We start from the raw sequence: 15,861 nt of genomic DNA on the forward strand, positions 1-15,861 counted from the left end.
CTCATCCAGGTAGAGAAAAGGGCTTTGTAGTCTGAATGAGCTGGGCTTGTTGGGGGAATAAGAAGCAAGCCAGTGGGGCTGGGACATCGTGAGGGAGGGGCCAAAGAGCAGGACAGGTCACGTGGGCCTTGTGACCTGCAAAAGCTTATGACCTAACAAAGAGGACCATGGGCAACCTGTGCAAGCTTAATAAAGGAGTGATTCAGTCTGATTTATATTCGTAAAGGTTCTTTCTAACTACTCTGTGGAAAACAGATTGCAGGGGCACAGAGGAGCTGGGAGATGAGTTCGGAGGCTGCTTTGGTGCTCCAGGCAGGAGAGGACGGTGCTTTGGCTAAGGTAACAGTAATGGTGACAAGGAAGTGGCCACGTTTGGGATATATTTTGGAGGTATTACCAAAAGATATTGATAATTGCTTGGAATTCAGAGTGGCATACGGATAAAGGAAATAGAGAAACTCAAGATGATACCCAGTTTTCTACCTGAGGAAGTAATTAATGATTGTGCCATTTCTGAAGATGAGAAAGATTAGGATAGAGACTGCTTTAAGAATGATACGTCATTAGTTATTTATATAGAGATGTCTAGTACATAAATGGATATATGAGATAAACACACACATTTGTGGTAATTTGTTACAACAGACACAAAAAGCTAACACATACTTGTTAACAAATTCCCACATCTATCCTCACACAGTTCTGGAAGCCAGAAGCCTCAAATCAGTTTCAGGAGGTTGAAATCAAGCTGCCATATATATATATATATATATATATATATATATATATATTACACAAACACACACACATTCATATATATTTTTCATATGGTTCCTGGACCAACCAGGAACCATATGGTTGGTCCACCTAGCTCAGAGAATTTTCCTCATGGAAGACCAACCCAGACTTTTTATGGCATTCTCTAGCTCTCAGAGCTTTTGTCCCTGGTCTTTTGTTCCATCTTATTTGGTTTTCTCTTCTTTCTATGTTTTGGTTTAAAAAAGTTTAATGTTTATTTATTTTTGAGAGAGAGAAAGACAGAGCACGAGCGGGGAGGGGCAGAGAGAGAGGGAGACACAGAATCTGAACCAGGCTCCAGGCTCTGAGCCATTAGCACGCAGCCAGATACGGGCTCGAACTCATGAGACATGAGATCATGACGAGAGCTGAAGTTGGATGCTTAACCGACTGAGCCACCCAGGCGTCCCTTGTTTGGTTTTCTTAAAGTAAATATTTTCCGTTTGAATACGACTCATGATCTAATCAACTTTTGGTCTTTGGTTCACTGCCGTAGTCCAGTGCCTAGAACAGTTCTTGGCATGCAGTAAGTGCCCAATGAACATTAGTTCATCGAGTGAATGAATGAGAGGATGGCAGTGAACAAGCAGATATGTACTTGATACTTCAGTTCATATAACTTTAATGTCATGGATATTAATTCTATCAGGTGGTGCTGGATTCCTTTACTTATAATTCTAAGTCAGTGTCTAGACATACATGGCTTTGAAGACAGGTGCTCATGTTCTCTGCAACCTGACCACGTTGCTTCACTTCATTCAATGCCCCGCAATCAATTCGTTGTAGACTCATATTTCCAAGTGAGTGAATCCATTTCAGGATGCACTGAGTTACTATTTCCTATCAGTGCCCCTCCAATTCTTGTATCTTTGTAGCATAATGTTGATGGGGACTGCAATAAAGAATCAAATATCACCTAACCCATGTTTTCCACCCCCTTTCATGGGTTCTTTGATGACCTTTGTCCTTTAGGTCACCTCTCATTCTGAAAGGAAGTATTCTTCTCAAATGCTTCAGTCACATGTGCAGTTACAGTGCTAGCTGAGCTATTTTTCTTTTTTTCCCTTAAATCACACTTCTACAATTACAATAGCAAACAAAAAATCATCAAAGGAAAAGAGAGTTACTTATTTATCATGCTTTGTTATTTTTTGGCCACTCTAAAAAATACTCATCTTAAAACTAACACATAAAACTAGGGAACAGGTAAAACTACTCCTCTGCACTTTCATTTAAAATGTGACTTTGAAATGAAAATTAAAATCTATGGAAACGCTTAACAAAATAGGTGAAATTATGCATTCTGGTGCAGAATTAAATTTAACATACACCTCAGAATTTTCAAATTATGCCTCTTGGAATTAAACAAACAGGCGGATTGTTTCTGAATTGCTTTCCAACTTGGGGACACGTGGAGGTATCGTAGCAGACACATAAATGAGTGTGTCTGCGTAAATCATTTGTTCCAATAAAATGCCAGTGTGTGTTAAGAAGAGAGAATTACTTGGAAAAATATTAGGCCCCTATGGGAATTGATAATACACATGCCGTGGTAGCAGCAGGATCTTTTTAAACACAGTGCCCAGAAATAGATAAACAGGAGAAGAAACTGGCCAAGGAAGGCCATGTGAATGTCTTGATATTGAAGGAGGAAGAGAACTGTAGGAAAGAAAGAATTCTTCAGATGAGCAGTAAATGAAATCACTGTCTCATTACCTTAAGAGTATCTTTAAAAGCAGAAATATGGTAGTCAACAGCAGCAGAAAAATCATTAAGAGCTCTCTGGTTGTTAATGAAAAACGAGGCATCATTAAAAGAGAATCTCATCATTTTTTGGAGCTAGTGTTTTATCTTTATTTTTTATTAAAAATTTTTAAAGCTTATTTACTTATTTTGAGAGAGACAGAGACAGCAGCACAAGTGTGGGAGGGGCAGAGAGAGACAGAGAGAGAGAGACAGAGACAGAGAGAGAGATCCCAAGCAGGCTCTGTGCTCTCAGTGTGGAGCCCAGCGTGGGGCTTGAACCCAGGAAACTGTGAGATCATGAGCTGAGTTGAAACTAAGACGTTTAACCAACTAAGCCACCCAGGTGCCCCTGGAGCTGATGTTTTAAAAGTAAGTCACTCTCTGCAACGTCTGTGCAAATGAATGGCACACCCACATCTACTTAAGTAAGGGACACACTGGCCTAGAAGGAATATAGAAATTCTCACCGCAAAACCCAATCTGGGATGGGAGTTCTCTGCACAATCTTCTCCACTTTTCTGTTAATCTAAAACTCATCTAAAAATAAAGTGCAATTTTAAAAAGCCTTTAGATTCCATGCATGTTAGAGGCGATTGCAATCTGGTGGAATTTGCAAGGGTAAGTATTACAGAAGTGCATGTAGAATAACACGAATGTCCTTGGGTCCTCATCTAAGCAATCCGTGGGAGCCTCATGGAGAAAATTAGGATTTTCACAACAGTTTGAAGGGACTAAGACGGTTGATGACGGGCAAAGTCATAGCCATGCGGTTTATTTCGAAGGCAGACGCACAGGTGGCGGTAAGGTGCCCGGACGGTGGGCTTCCCTAGGCATCAGGAAAAAATAACATACAGATCCAAGAAGACACTAAGCTGAGGAACCCCGCTTCCTAAAACCCGACAGTCACATTTTGGACATTTAGCCTGGGCATCGTGAACGATCATGTTATAATTGGTGACATAAATAAAAATCTATTTACTTTTTAACTGCGAGGGCGTAAGTGGACTTACCAGTTCTGATTGTTCTGAGTTTCTGAACAGTTCGACCAGTTCCAAGTTTTCAACGTTTTTGTTTTTTTTTTTTTTTTTTTTTTTTGGGACAGAGAGAGACAGAGCATGAACGGGGGAGGGGCAGAGAGAGAGGGAGACACAGAATCGGAAACAGGCTCCAGGCTCCGAGCCATCAGCCCAGAGCCTGACGCGGGGCTCGAACTCACAGACCGCGAGATCGTGACCTGGCTGAAGTCGGACGCTTAACCGACTGCGCCACCCAGGCGCCCCCAGTTCCAAGTTTTAAAAAAACACTTTAGCAAGCGGTCGAAACACGGCACACTGCGTTGGTACCACTCTTGTAGAAAATCACCCCAAAGCGGAGAAAGGCATTGTGCCATCTGGCTTGGCTTGCAGCTTGTGGATCTGCACCATCCTGGAACCGTGCGGCCCACCCTCACCTCCCAGGTGGACCCTCTGGCCGGCTGTCTACTGGGTACCAGCTGTAACTAACCAGTTATGACCAGCTTCTAGGAGGAAACGCCAAGGAGAGGGAACTTGGAGTCTGAGACATTACACGCCTACTGAAATTACACGCATACCGAATAGGAAAGTCTTTCTGGTCCGCTGGTTTTTGAACTTTCGTTTTTAATACGGATATTTTTGTGAACTAAACAGCACGTAGAATCCCAAATATAAAACTGGGAAGGCAGAGTTGATTGGCACGGGAATAGGGGAGGGGCCTAGGAGCCCAGCTGCCTCAAGTCCCGCGCCCTCTAACTTTGGGGTACTTTCTGGAACACCTGGAGCCGAAAACCCCCGATGCGTCTGACTCCCAGAGATGTGCGGTGACTTGGTCCAGACACGTAGCAGCGGAACCAGGGCTGGATCCAGAACTCCTCCCCCCACCCCCCCGGGGGGTGTTTTCCGCACCACGTCGTCATTTCCCGGGCCACTTGCCTCGCAACGCTTTCCTAGAAAACCTGCACAGGGGCGCCTGGGTGGCTCAGTCGGTGAAGCGTCCCGCTCTTGGTTTCGACTCAGGCCACGATCTGGCAGGTCAGGAGTCGGAGCCTCAACCGGGTTCCACACTGACAGCACGAAGCCCGTTTGCGACTCTCTCTCTCTCCCCCTCACTCTCTGCCCCTCCCCTGTGCGCTCTCTCTCAACATAAATAAACTTAACAAAAGTAAAAAACCCTCCACATACTTGAGCCGAAGGGTGTGTTAACTAACCTGATTGTGGTAAACGTTCCACAACACGTATGTGTATCAAATCATCGCATGGCACTCCTTATACTTACACGGTATTATACGCCGACTCGATCTCAGTAAAGCTAGAAAAAAATCAAAAAGGAAAAAGAAAGCCTTCACGGTGCCCCTTTGAGAGAAACAGATTGAGCCCCGCAGGTAGGGAGAGAGAGGAACAGGCTAGGTGTCACAGGTGGGATGGCCCTGGAGGAGACACGACACGGTACAAAAACCCCGATGGAAAAGCCACACGGTGCCTCAACACACCTGCCACTGAGCTCCTTGACAGTGAAGCCAAAACCTCTTTTCGGGCTGTCTTTTCCAGAAGACATGAAGGGCCCCCGATGAGTGGATTCCCAGCAGGCATTCCCTCCTGCTGGTATCCTTCAGTGTGGCTTGGGGCTGCTGGCCTTCCAAGGTCACAGCGAGCCCTCTGAGAGAGCCTTTGATTAATGCGGAAGGGAATTCCCACTGGCTGATTAAATATTTTTATATTTTATCATTTTCCTGCAGCTAGCAGCTTTTGGCATGCAGGGTATTTTTATGAAGGATGTAAGTAAATATTATGGGGTCAGTCACGGAGATGAACTTGGGCCCACAAGCCTGGGGCTGGAAGACGTTAGCCTTCACTGAAAAAAATAAAAGTGGGAATAAAAAAGGAAAATATTGAGGATTTGAAAATACTTGCAAAGCGTTGCAACTGTGCATCCAAAATCCAAAGTTGATATAATTAGATCACTAGAAGCAAATTGATTTTGAGTGATATATCTGGATATCCAAGGGGTCTAATTCATTTTATTTCAAGTTTGCAGCATTTACTAGAAGAAAAGGAAGAAGCAGGGTTACACTTTCACGTTAACAACCGTGAGTTTTGTTTTCCAGACAGAACTAGACCTTTCCAGACTCTTCCACAAAGCACGACACACAGATTCTTAAGATGCCAAGCCGTTACTCAGAGTTTCCAGGGGCCACAGGCCACTTTTGGTCCAAATGGCCCTTTGGAAAATACAAGAAAGAAAAAATAAAGTGTGGGCCATGGTGGTGTTATGCTCCAATGCCCTCTTGAGTGGGAAAGCCTCGATGATCTGCTTGGAGCTGATGTCACAAAAATCCTCCTTGACACAGGGTGATTCACTGCAGGAAATTTATTCCTTCCTGGGAAACCACTAAACCTCTGCCTGTTCCACAGCCACCCGCCTGGAAATCCCCGGGGAATCCACGCGTAGTGTATCGGTCAGCAGCTCCGAAGCGAGACGCCTCCCCAGAGCATCTTTTCCACTTTTCTCTCTGTTCCCCTTGCCGCCGGCCCAGGTCGGGATGAACAGGAGGAGCACTGCACAAATTCATTTGATATGCTCTGCGGATTTATTTTTGCGCTATCACTCTTTCTGCACCTACTGTCTCCGAGCTTTGCCGTTTGCCCCTCTGCCCCCTTCGTTGACTTATTCAAGTCCAAATCGTTTCACGATCTTTCTGATTAGCGAAGGGCATTTATGCAACACACACCCCATAAATTTTCTTCTCCTTTAGGTGCTTTCAACACTGTTTCCCTCATCTTCAAATCTAAGAGCTCAGCCTAACCCCCAGGTAATTAACAAACTCTTAGTGCCCCGCATATAGCAGGAAGTCAATAAATAAGGGGCAGGAAGGTAGAAAGGACAGCGGAAAGGAAGACAGGAAGGGAGAGAGGAAAGAACGGGAGGGAGGGTGGGAGGAATCAGCCTGGAGCACAGCCCACGTTCCTCCTGGTGATTTGGAAATACCTGGGGACCATCCTGATTGAAGGCTGGACCCTGTGACGGCCCAGGTGAGAACCCCCCCTCCGGCAAGGCAGCACCGTGGAGGCAAGATGTCAGAAAGGCGTATCTGGAAGGACAGGGCTGACCAATCAGAGGGACTGTGAACGGGGCTGACTTGCCAGGACAACGGTGCCAAGTGACAGCGCTGTTCCAGGGAGGAAGGCGCGCTGAAGCTCCCGCCAGGTGCCCCGGCTCCGGTCTCCGGGCTGCTTCCCAGGATCTCTGGAAACCCTGTTTATTAGCGCATCCTCTCAAGTTGATCCAAACGGAGCGAAAGCTTTCTGGAATCTAGGTGCGATGGTGTCTTGCACTTCCTTTTTGCCTTCCTGGCCTGCGTCTGGAACATCAAGAAGCGATTGCACAGATCAGGAAGAACTCTGACCACACGGGTGAAGAATGCTGTCACCAGCCCGCCTTCCTCCCCGGCTGCCGGCCCTCTTCACCGACACTCACACTCGCCACGAGAGCTGGGTTCTAGGCGCCGTGAAAGAGAAGCTCATAAGGAGACTGGCTGCCTTCTAGAAGCTACCGTAGAAGGTTGTACGGTTGTTTTCCCTGATTGGAACCTGGAGTACCAGCTGACCGTCTGCATTTAGGTCATCCTGGGAGAAGGTCTGGTGGGATTTCGGGAGAGGGTCTTCTGAGACTGTGTGAGCAGGAACCTAGTAGGGGACGTACTCACTTTAGTTCCAGGAAATGAGACACTCTTGACTTTCCACGTGAATTCTTCAATGCCAGGAAATAGCTAGGGAGGGAATGGAGAAAAAGACAGAGAGACAATGACTTTTTGGCAAATCATGTACAGTTAAGGGCAAATTTTATTATCTAAATACGCAAAGTAGATCTTTGATGATCAGTATAATATATAGTGAGATGAAATACCAAGTACCGGGCAATGTTGATCTCTTCTTCCAGTCCTTACGAGAAATCTATAACTGGATTCTTTTTTTTTTTTTTTTAAGTTTATTTATTTTGAGAGAGACTGAGAGCAGTGCAAGGAGGGGAGGGGCAAAGAGAGAGAAAATCCCAAGCAGGCTCTGTGCTGTCAACGCAGAGACTGACCCCGGGCTTGAACTCACGAAACCAAGAGATCAACCTGGGCCAAAACCAAGAGCCAGACATTTAGCCGACTGAGCCACCAGGCACCCCTAAACTACATTTGTTGACTATCTCTGTTTTACAGATGAGGAAACTGAGGCTGACAAAAGTGAAGCAAAATGCTCCTGGCCACACAGCTGGTGGTAGAACTCGAATTTTTGAATTTGCTTCCAGTTGATGTTCTAGTCTCTTTGCACTACGGGCCACATATATACGTACACAAACTGGGTAAATCCTGTTAAATAAATCCTGTTTCAAGATTACAACTACCAATTGCTTCCGTCCCTCCCACCGCCTTAGTTTAAGAGTTTTTGTATTTGCATCTGCAACACCTACCTCTGGAGCAAGTTTGCTTACACACTACATTATGCCACTGGAGAAACTGGAACCCCTGTCCCCACCTTCCAGATTCATCCCTCCCCCCCCCAACCACCCCTCCAGGCTCACAAGCACAGGCACACACCTGCTCACAGAGATTGCTCTTTCCGGTAGGTCTGGAACCCTGGACTAAAACCTCCAGTTTCTGCTGATTGAATTAATATGTGCAAGTCAAGTTCCCCTCATTATCTGCTTCTCCCCAGACATTTTGCAGGGCCTTCTGGCCCGTGGCTTCCAGCTTTATTGCCGTTTCCCTGATGGAAGCAAATCATGGAACTCTCGAGCCATCTTCCAGTCGGACTCCACTCTGCTTTTTGGCATTTGTGCAGGGCACCTCTGCAGGGAGCCGCTGGAAGCCAGTTCAGGTTTTGTTCACCAGTTCTTTTTGACTCTACTCACTTCTGGCCTCTGTGCAAATGAGACTGTGTATAAGACTCAAGCCCTGTGCCACTCCGTAGCTAACCCCAGTCCCTAGTATGTGAAAGGATCTGAAGAAAACCCATTCTATAGCACCCAGAGAAGTTTCGCGGAAAGAGAGGCATATTTCTCCACATTCTAACAGTCGTAATGTCTTAATGCAAGTAACTGGAAAACAGTTTGTGCCCATCGTGGAAGTGATGGATAAACCAAAGGCCATCATAGCGATGGGATTATCCTGTCCTCGCCCACTGTTTCCACTTTCAGAATATGTTACAACAATAATAACAATAAAGCTATTCCAAATATGCCAAATCTAAAATATCTGCACTCCCAGACTCCACTATTGTGACTGTTTCTCACTGATATTTTATAATCTTATCACTTTTGGCCACACATCCACATACCACCCTGGGTTATTTGTGAAGATAAATCTTCTGCTGAGATAAAAATTGACAATTATTTTTTGCCGCGTCTAAATTTATTTTTGCTGCCTTAAAAAAAGACTTTGAAAATATTTTCCAGTGGGTTTATTTGTTTAAAAAAGATTTGGGTAAAGACATTACTCTGAACCAAAAAAAAATATATATATATATATATAGATAGATAGATATAGATATAGATAGATATAGATATAGGTATAGGTATAGATATAGATATAGATATAGATATAGATATAGATAGATATCTTTTGGGTTGTCAACTACCGACGACCACATATTTGGAATATCTTGAATTATCCAGGAGCTGACAATTTGGTTTTAGGATCATTTGTAACCTTGGCTGTGTTCCTATGTTTCAGCGTTTTCAGAGTTTGTCAAAAAAATATATAACTTTAATCATTAATTTCTGGCTCCTTATCGGCATGGGTTTATTAGCTAATTGAACTTCACATTATCCAGATTTTATGAGCTTAGTTTTCATCACCTCTGAAGTGGAAAGAATAATACCTACACTATAGAATTGCCATGAGAATTGAGTGACATAGGTAAAACAATGACTGCCCATCGCACACTAAGTGCTCACTAAAGGGAGCTTGAAAATATTATCTAAAGAGTGAAGTTTAAAATTAATCAGGTGACAGCAATTTGTGCGCATGTCGCCTGTCCCCACAGGCCTGTGTGCTCTGAGAGGATGTGCCGTGGCCTCCTCTGACCTCTGCCTCTTCCCCAGCTTTCAGCCTGGTCCTGACACACAGCACTGTCTCCCAGTGAACAATGGTAGCATGAAAATCATTTGAACATCCACCTGCCATGATCTCCATCGCACAGATAAGTAGTTGCTCATCGTTGTCTATCTTTAGAATTGATTTCTTTTCTGTAAACACAAATAAAAATTTTTTTTGTAGGTGCTTTTTTATTTATTTATTTATTTTATTTTTCAATATATGAAATTTATTGTCAAATTGGTTTCCATACAACACCCAGTGCTCATCCCAAAAGGTGCCCTCCTCAATACCCATCACCCACCCTCCCCTCCCTCCCACCCCCCCATCAACCCTCAGTTTGTTCTCAGTTTTTAAGAGTCTCTTATGCTTAACACAAATAAAAATTTTAACTCCAATTGTAAAGATCCTGTTTTTGTTTTCCTCTTCTATTTAAGAAACTGAAGCTGAAATTCTAATGTGAATTCAGTAAATGGGTGTTAAATAAGCTCACGCCTTAAAAAAGTCAGCAGATAAATGATGTCATCGGCTTTTCCGAGGAGAGGTAAAATTGAGACAACTTGGGAGAACAGCAGGAATTTGTTATTTGCTTTGGGGCTTGTCTCAGAAACAATGAGCTCCAGTCTGGACGGCTGAAGTACAGCTAAGAAAAGATTTGACCTCACGTGTGAACGTGTTGACCACTCTACAGGGAGGAGGCCAAGGCCATCAGGCCACCTGCTTGAAAGAGTCAGTGACAAGCACACTGGGCTGGCACATGTTGCTTTTGCTCCATAAGGAATGTATTTCCCAATTTTTCATCTAATAAGCTTTTTCCACCCTTTAAAGATACATAAATAACTGTATGGGCAAATGCTACAAACTAATTTTTGTAGCATTATCTGGTGCTATTGCAATATTCTAAATGTATTTGGCTCAGACTTGAATTCTGTGTGTATGTTTGTGTGTTTAAAGAAAAACTCAATTTATAGGACCGTATCAATATTAGACAGACAGATATTTCCAACACCCCATATATGCTATGAACAGTGCAAAAAAGGCTAATGGTTTGGCACAAAAGGGTAAGAGGAAAAATGCTAAGGCTCTAGAATGGAAGACTGGGGCCAGCTTGTGCAGTCCTGTGCTTCTGAATTTAGAATATATTTTACCTTCCAGGACAAGGCGGGGCAATACATTTACCTTAGAAATGAAAAGCAGCCTAAGTATTGGCTACCTGGAGAGCCATGCTAGAAAGTTTCCCCTGCTGAAAGCAGCTTTATTGAACAAGTGTGCCCTGCAAGCCAGGAGTGGGAGCGGCCACCCACATGCTGAGCATTTGTCATTCTTTGTCCCGTGGTCCAAGACCCACTGGAGCCTTCTGGCAGAGAAAATGGCTTCACTGGGTCTGTGCTTAAGAAAGGCCTGTCAACAGTGAGGAGAATGAGTCAGAGAAGAAGCAATTAATGTAATTGATCTTGCCTCATACGTAGCTCTTTTCTAGACACAGGAGACAATCGATATCTCCCTTCGCACTTGCAGCTCGGCACTTGTCAGTTTGGGGGAAGGTGGGGCGATCTGGCTCCTGGGACAGGATTCCGTGACAGCAGATGGCTTCGCCCACCCGCAAAGGAGGGCGGTCTTCTTTTAGGGCCCTTGCCTTGTAGAAATGGGACCATAAGTTTGTTTTCACATCTCAGATTACAGGACCAAGGCTGTGTGTTTAATAAGACACATTTTCTGAACCCCAAGCTGAGTATCGTTCTCCTGAATATTACACATTTGTTCAGGAAAGTGAATTCTTATCTTTTTGACCCAAAGTACCTTCCAGAATCTGCTGGTATCTGAGCACATTTCTCCAAAATCAGAAGCATTTCTCTAAAAGAGAAATAGCAGCCAATGGTGCAGTGTGTCCCTTGGAGTTCCAGCAGGAAACAGATGGCACTCCCAAACTGAGTAAGTGAGGAATGTTCATAAAAGAATAAGTTACAAAGGTGTGGAACGATCTTGGGACACGCACAAGGGATGGTGAAGGACCTTGGGACTACGAGAGCAGAAGGTGATGGCGATTGGTAAGCACTTCATCACGCCCAGGTCTGAAGGGAAATGTGCCAGTTACAGATCTCAGGGTTGGTGGTTATTGGGAGAGGGTCACTGGAGGAGAGCTGTGACACTGGATGGAAAGATGTGGCCAAATTGTGTCCACTGCAGAAAGGGAATTAAATGCATCACCTCCCTTTCCTCCCACTGGGGCTGGGAGCTCATTGATACGGTTTGTGCAGATCAGCCTGCCGGACACAGACTAGGACAGGGAAAGGTGGGGGGGTATCGGGAGGGCAGAGAGAAAATAACCTTCTCAGTGCAGTTTTGGCATGCAGTAAATCGGCAGAAAATTATAGTGATGGGACATCAGGGAGATGTTGGACTCCGAAGCTCCAAGCTCATATTCTTCCATACAATCATGGGGAAAAAACACTCAAAAAACCCTTGCCCAAATGGCAACAGCCTTAGATTCAAGTGGTGGCAAATTCAGGTCCCAGTTCTACTCTTTAAATCAGAGGGAGAGAGCAGACCTTATCTGCAAATTACTGTGTACATCTGTTCTAACTCGGCTGGGGATTCCTGAAGGACTGACTTGCTCTCTCTTTCTCGCCTAACTCAGAACACAGGCCAGAAGAGCTGCAGGGTTTGCTCATAAAAGCAACCAGGGAAAACACACCTGTACACACCTGACGTAACAGATTCCCACCGGAGACATACAAGAGACCATCTAAGGCCTGGAGGACAGAGTGGGGTAAGACTCTCTGGGAAACCAAGAGATTCAAAAGCAGTTATTTCTATAAGGGAATCTAGAAAGCCACATGCCTACCCAGGTAAGACATATGCTCACAAAAGTCTGAGAAGACTTTGAACTTTCACCTAAGCTGAACCCTAGGTTCAGAGCAAGACTAACCGAGGGAACGGTCACCCTGCATAGAGCCCATCTGCCAAGGCCGTGAGCGGGGAATGCCCCCTCAACCCCCCACCCCCCCACTGGTACTTCTATCTCTACCTCTATTTCTATCTCCATCTCTATCTCTATCTTTATCTCTATCTCTCTCTTTCTCTATCATCTCTCTATCTCTATCTCTATCTCTATCTCGGTGTTTTTTTGTCTCTTTCAGCTCTTGGTATTCAAGAAAATCTCTATCAAACTGTGTTAGCTCAACACAAACTAAAGTAACAGAAACTTCAATGAACACATATGGCAAGGAATAGACTTTGCAAAAATAGTCTGGAAAAGTCACAAAACAAATGTGGCGATCGCAGTTTCTAATAATCAAAAAAAGCAAGCTCCGGGGAAGGGGAGAAATCTGATTTCCAGAATCACCATGTTATAATAACGTAATGCCCAATTTTCAATGAAGACGACAACAACAAACCCAGGAAAATACGGCTTATTGAAGGGACAAATTCCTTTAATTTAACAGAATCTGTTCCCAAGAAAGCTGACAATGGACTTAATAAACAACGACTAAAACAACTTATTTATTTATTTATTTATTTATTTAGAGAAGAGCATGTGTGAGCAGAAGGGACCCTGCTGTCAGTGCAGAGTCCGACAGGGGGCTCGATCCCATGAACAATGATGAGATCATGACCTGAGCCTATATCAAGAGTCAGATGCTTAATCGACTGAGCTACCCAAGTGCCCCCTAAAACAACTTTTTTAAATATGCTCAAAAAGCTAGGGGAAAACATAAACAAAGAACTAAAGGAAATCAGGAACACAATATATTAAAATGATGAGAATATCAACAAAGATATAAGACTTATAAAAGGGAAATAAACAGAAATTCTAAAGTGAAAAAGTGCAATAACTGAAATGTAAATTCCACCAGTGGGTTGCAACAGCAGAGATGGGCAGGCAAGAGAAAAAAAAAAACACAACAGAATTTGAAAATAGGACATCTGAAATTATCAAGTCTGGGGTGCAGAAGAAAAAGATAAAGAAAGTGAACTGAATCTAAGGAACTTACGGGATGCCATCAAGAAGACCAATATCGGTGGGGCGCCTGGGTGGTTCAGTCGGTTGAGCGGCCAACTTCTGCTCAGGTCATGATCTCGTGGTCCGTGAGTTCGAGCCCCGCGTCAGGCTCTGTGCTGACAGCTCAGAGCCTGGAGCCTGTTTCAGATTCTGTGTCTCTCTCTCTCTGACCCTCCCCCGTTCATGCTCTGTCTCTGTCTCAAAAATAAATAAACATTAAAAAATTAAAAAAAAAAAAAAAAGAAGACCAATATTGGCAATGTCTCTAGGATATGGTGGGTTCAGCTCCAGACCACAGCAATAAAATGGATATCCCAATAAACCAAGTCAAATGAATGTTTTTGGTTTCCCAATGTATATAGGGGTTACGTTTACACTGCACTGTAACGTATTAAGGATGCAATAGCACTATGTCTACAAAAAACAATATACATACCTAAGTTAAAAAATACTTTATTTATGGGGCACCTGGGTAACGCACTTGGTTAAGCATCTGACTCTTGATCTCGGCTCAGGTCACGATCTTGCAGTTCATGAGTTCAAGCCCTGCATCGGGTTCTGCTGCTGATGGTGCGGAGACTGCTTGGAATTCTGTCTCTCCTTCCTTCTGACCCTCCCCTGCATGTGCTCTCTCTCTCTTTCTCTCAATAAATAAATAAATAAATAAAATTTAAAGATTAATTAAAAAATACTTTATTTCTAAAAATAAACCATCACTTGAGTTTTTAGCAAGTAGTAATATTTTTGCTGATGGGGGTCTTACCTTGATGTTCATGGCTGTTGGCTGATCAGGGTGGTGGTTGCTGAAGGTCAGAATGGCTGTGAAAACTTCTTAAAAATCAAGCAACAATGAAGTTGGCCATTAATTGACTCTTCATGAATGATTTCTCTGTAGCACGCAATGTTGTTTAATAGCATTTTGCTCACATCAGAACTTTTTTCAAAATTGGAGTCATTCCCCTCAAGTCCTGCCACTGCTTTGCCAAATAAATTGGTGTAAAATTCTAAAGCTTTTGTTGTCATTTTAACAGTCTTCACGGCATCTCACCAGGAATAGATTCCATCCCAAGAAACCATTTTCTTTGAGCGGCCATGAGAAGCACCCCCTCATTTGCTAAAGCTTTATTATGAGATTGCAGCAATGCAGTCACATCTTCAGGTTCTACTTCTAATTCTAGTTCTCTTGCTGTTTCTACCTTATCTGTAGTCAGAACACACACGTGTGGTGTGGCACGTCAAAACTCACAAATAGTAACATCACAGATTACTAATTGCAGATCATCATAACAAATATAATAATAATGAAAAAGTTTGAATTACCAAAAGTGTGAGAATCATCAAAATGTGACAGAGACACGAGGTGTGTAAATACTATTAGGAAAATGGTGCCAATAGACTTGCTCAATGCAGGGTTGCCACAAACCTTTGATTTATAAAAAGTGCAGTATCTGCGAAGTAAAATAAAGTGAAGTGCAATAAACAAGCAAAAAGAATATGTCTGTATATAAATTATGGGAATTCCAGAAGAGAAAGAAAGCAGCAGAGACTTATTTGAGGAAATAACGGCTGAAAACATCCTGAATTTCATGAAATACATGAATATACAAATCCAAGAAGCTCAACGTACTTTAGGATAACCAAAAAAGATTCACATCAAGACACATAATCAAACTGTCAAAAGCCAAAGTCAAAGGGACTCTTGAAATCAACAAGAGTGAAGCAACTCATCATAGACAAATGATCCTTAATAGATTATTCTCCAGTTTCTCAGCAGCACTCTTGCAGACCAGAAAGCAGTGGGATGATATATTTAATACACGCTGGGGAAAAAAACAAAAAACAAAAAACAAAAAAAACAAAAAACAAAAAACTTAAAATGAGAATTCTCTATCCAGAAACTATCCTTCAAAAGTGATAGAGAAATTAAGACTTTCCAGAAAAACAAAAGCTGAGAGAGTTCATTACTACAAAACTTGTTCTACAGAGAATGTTAAAGGAAGTCCTTCTTGGAAGATTATTTTTTGCAAATGCTACCAAGCAATGAATTCAATTCTAAGACCGTCAGGTCCAATATGTTGAAGGCTCAGTCCTGCAAAACTGCCCCCCTTTTGACTCCCCTACTTCAGCTGTCATTCCCAAGTCCAGGTTGTCACCTATGCTTCTGATGGACTGGCTAGAGATCAGATGTTCCCATGATCCCCTCCTTGGGTTTCATTAA

General features: G+C 43.3%; 1 long non-coding RNA gene across 3 annotated transcripts; it reads right to left on the reverse strand.

Moving 5' to 3' along the window:
* Positions 1-5,572: 5,572 nt before the first annotated feature.
* Positions 5,573-15,616, reverse strand: LOC115510029. Of its 3 annotated transcripts, XR_003967578.1 has the most exons (4): positions 9,724-9,792; positions 8,144-8,466; positions 7,265-7,327; positions 5,573-6,919 (listed from the first exon to the last, which is right to left on the reverse strand). It is a non-coding gene; the product is annotated as an uncharacterized LOC115510029 (long non-coding RNA). The 3 variants fall into 3 exon arrangements; XR_004343972.1 differs by lacking the exons at positions 8,144-8,466; positions 9,724-9,792 and adding an exon at positions 14,407-15,616; XR_004343973.1 differs by lacking the exons at positions 8,144-8,466; positions 9,724-9,792 and adding an exon at positions 13,636-13,692.
* Positions 15,617-15,861: the final 245 nt, after the last annotated feature.

Source organism: Lynx canadensis, chromosome A1, assembly GCF_007474595.2.
Source record: "Lynx canadensis isolate LIC74 chromosome A1, mLynCan4.pri.v2, whole genome shotgun sequence".
NCBI lineage: Eukaryota > Metazoa > Chordata > Mammalia > Carnivora > Felidae > Lynx > Lynx canadensis.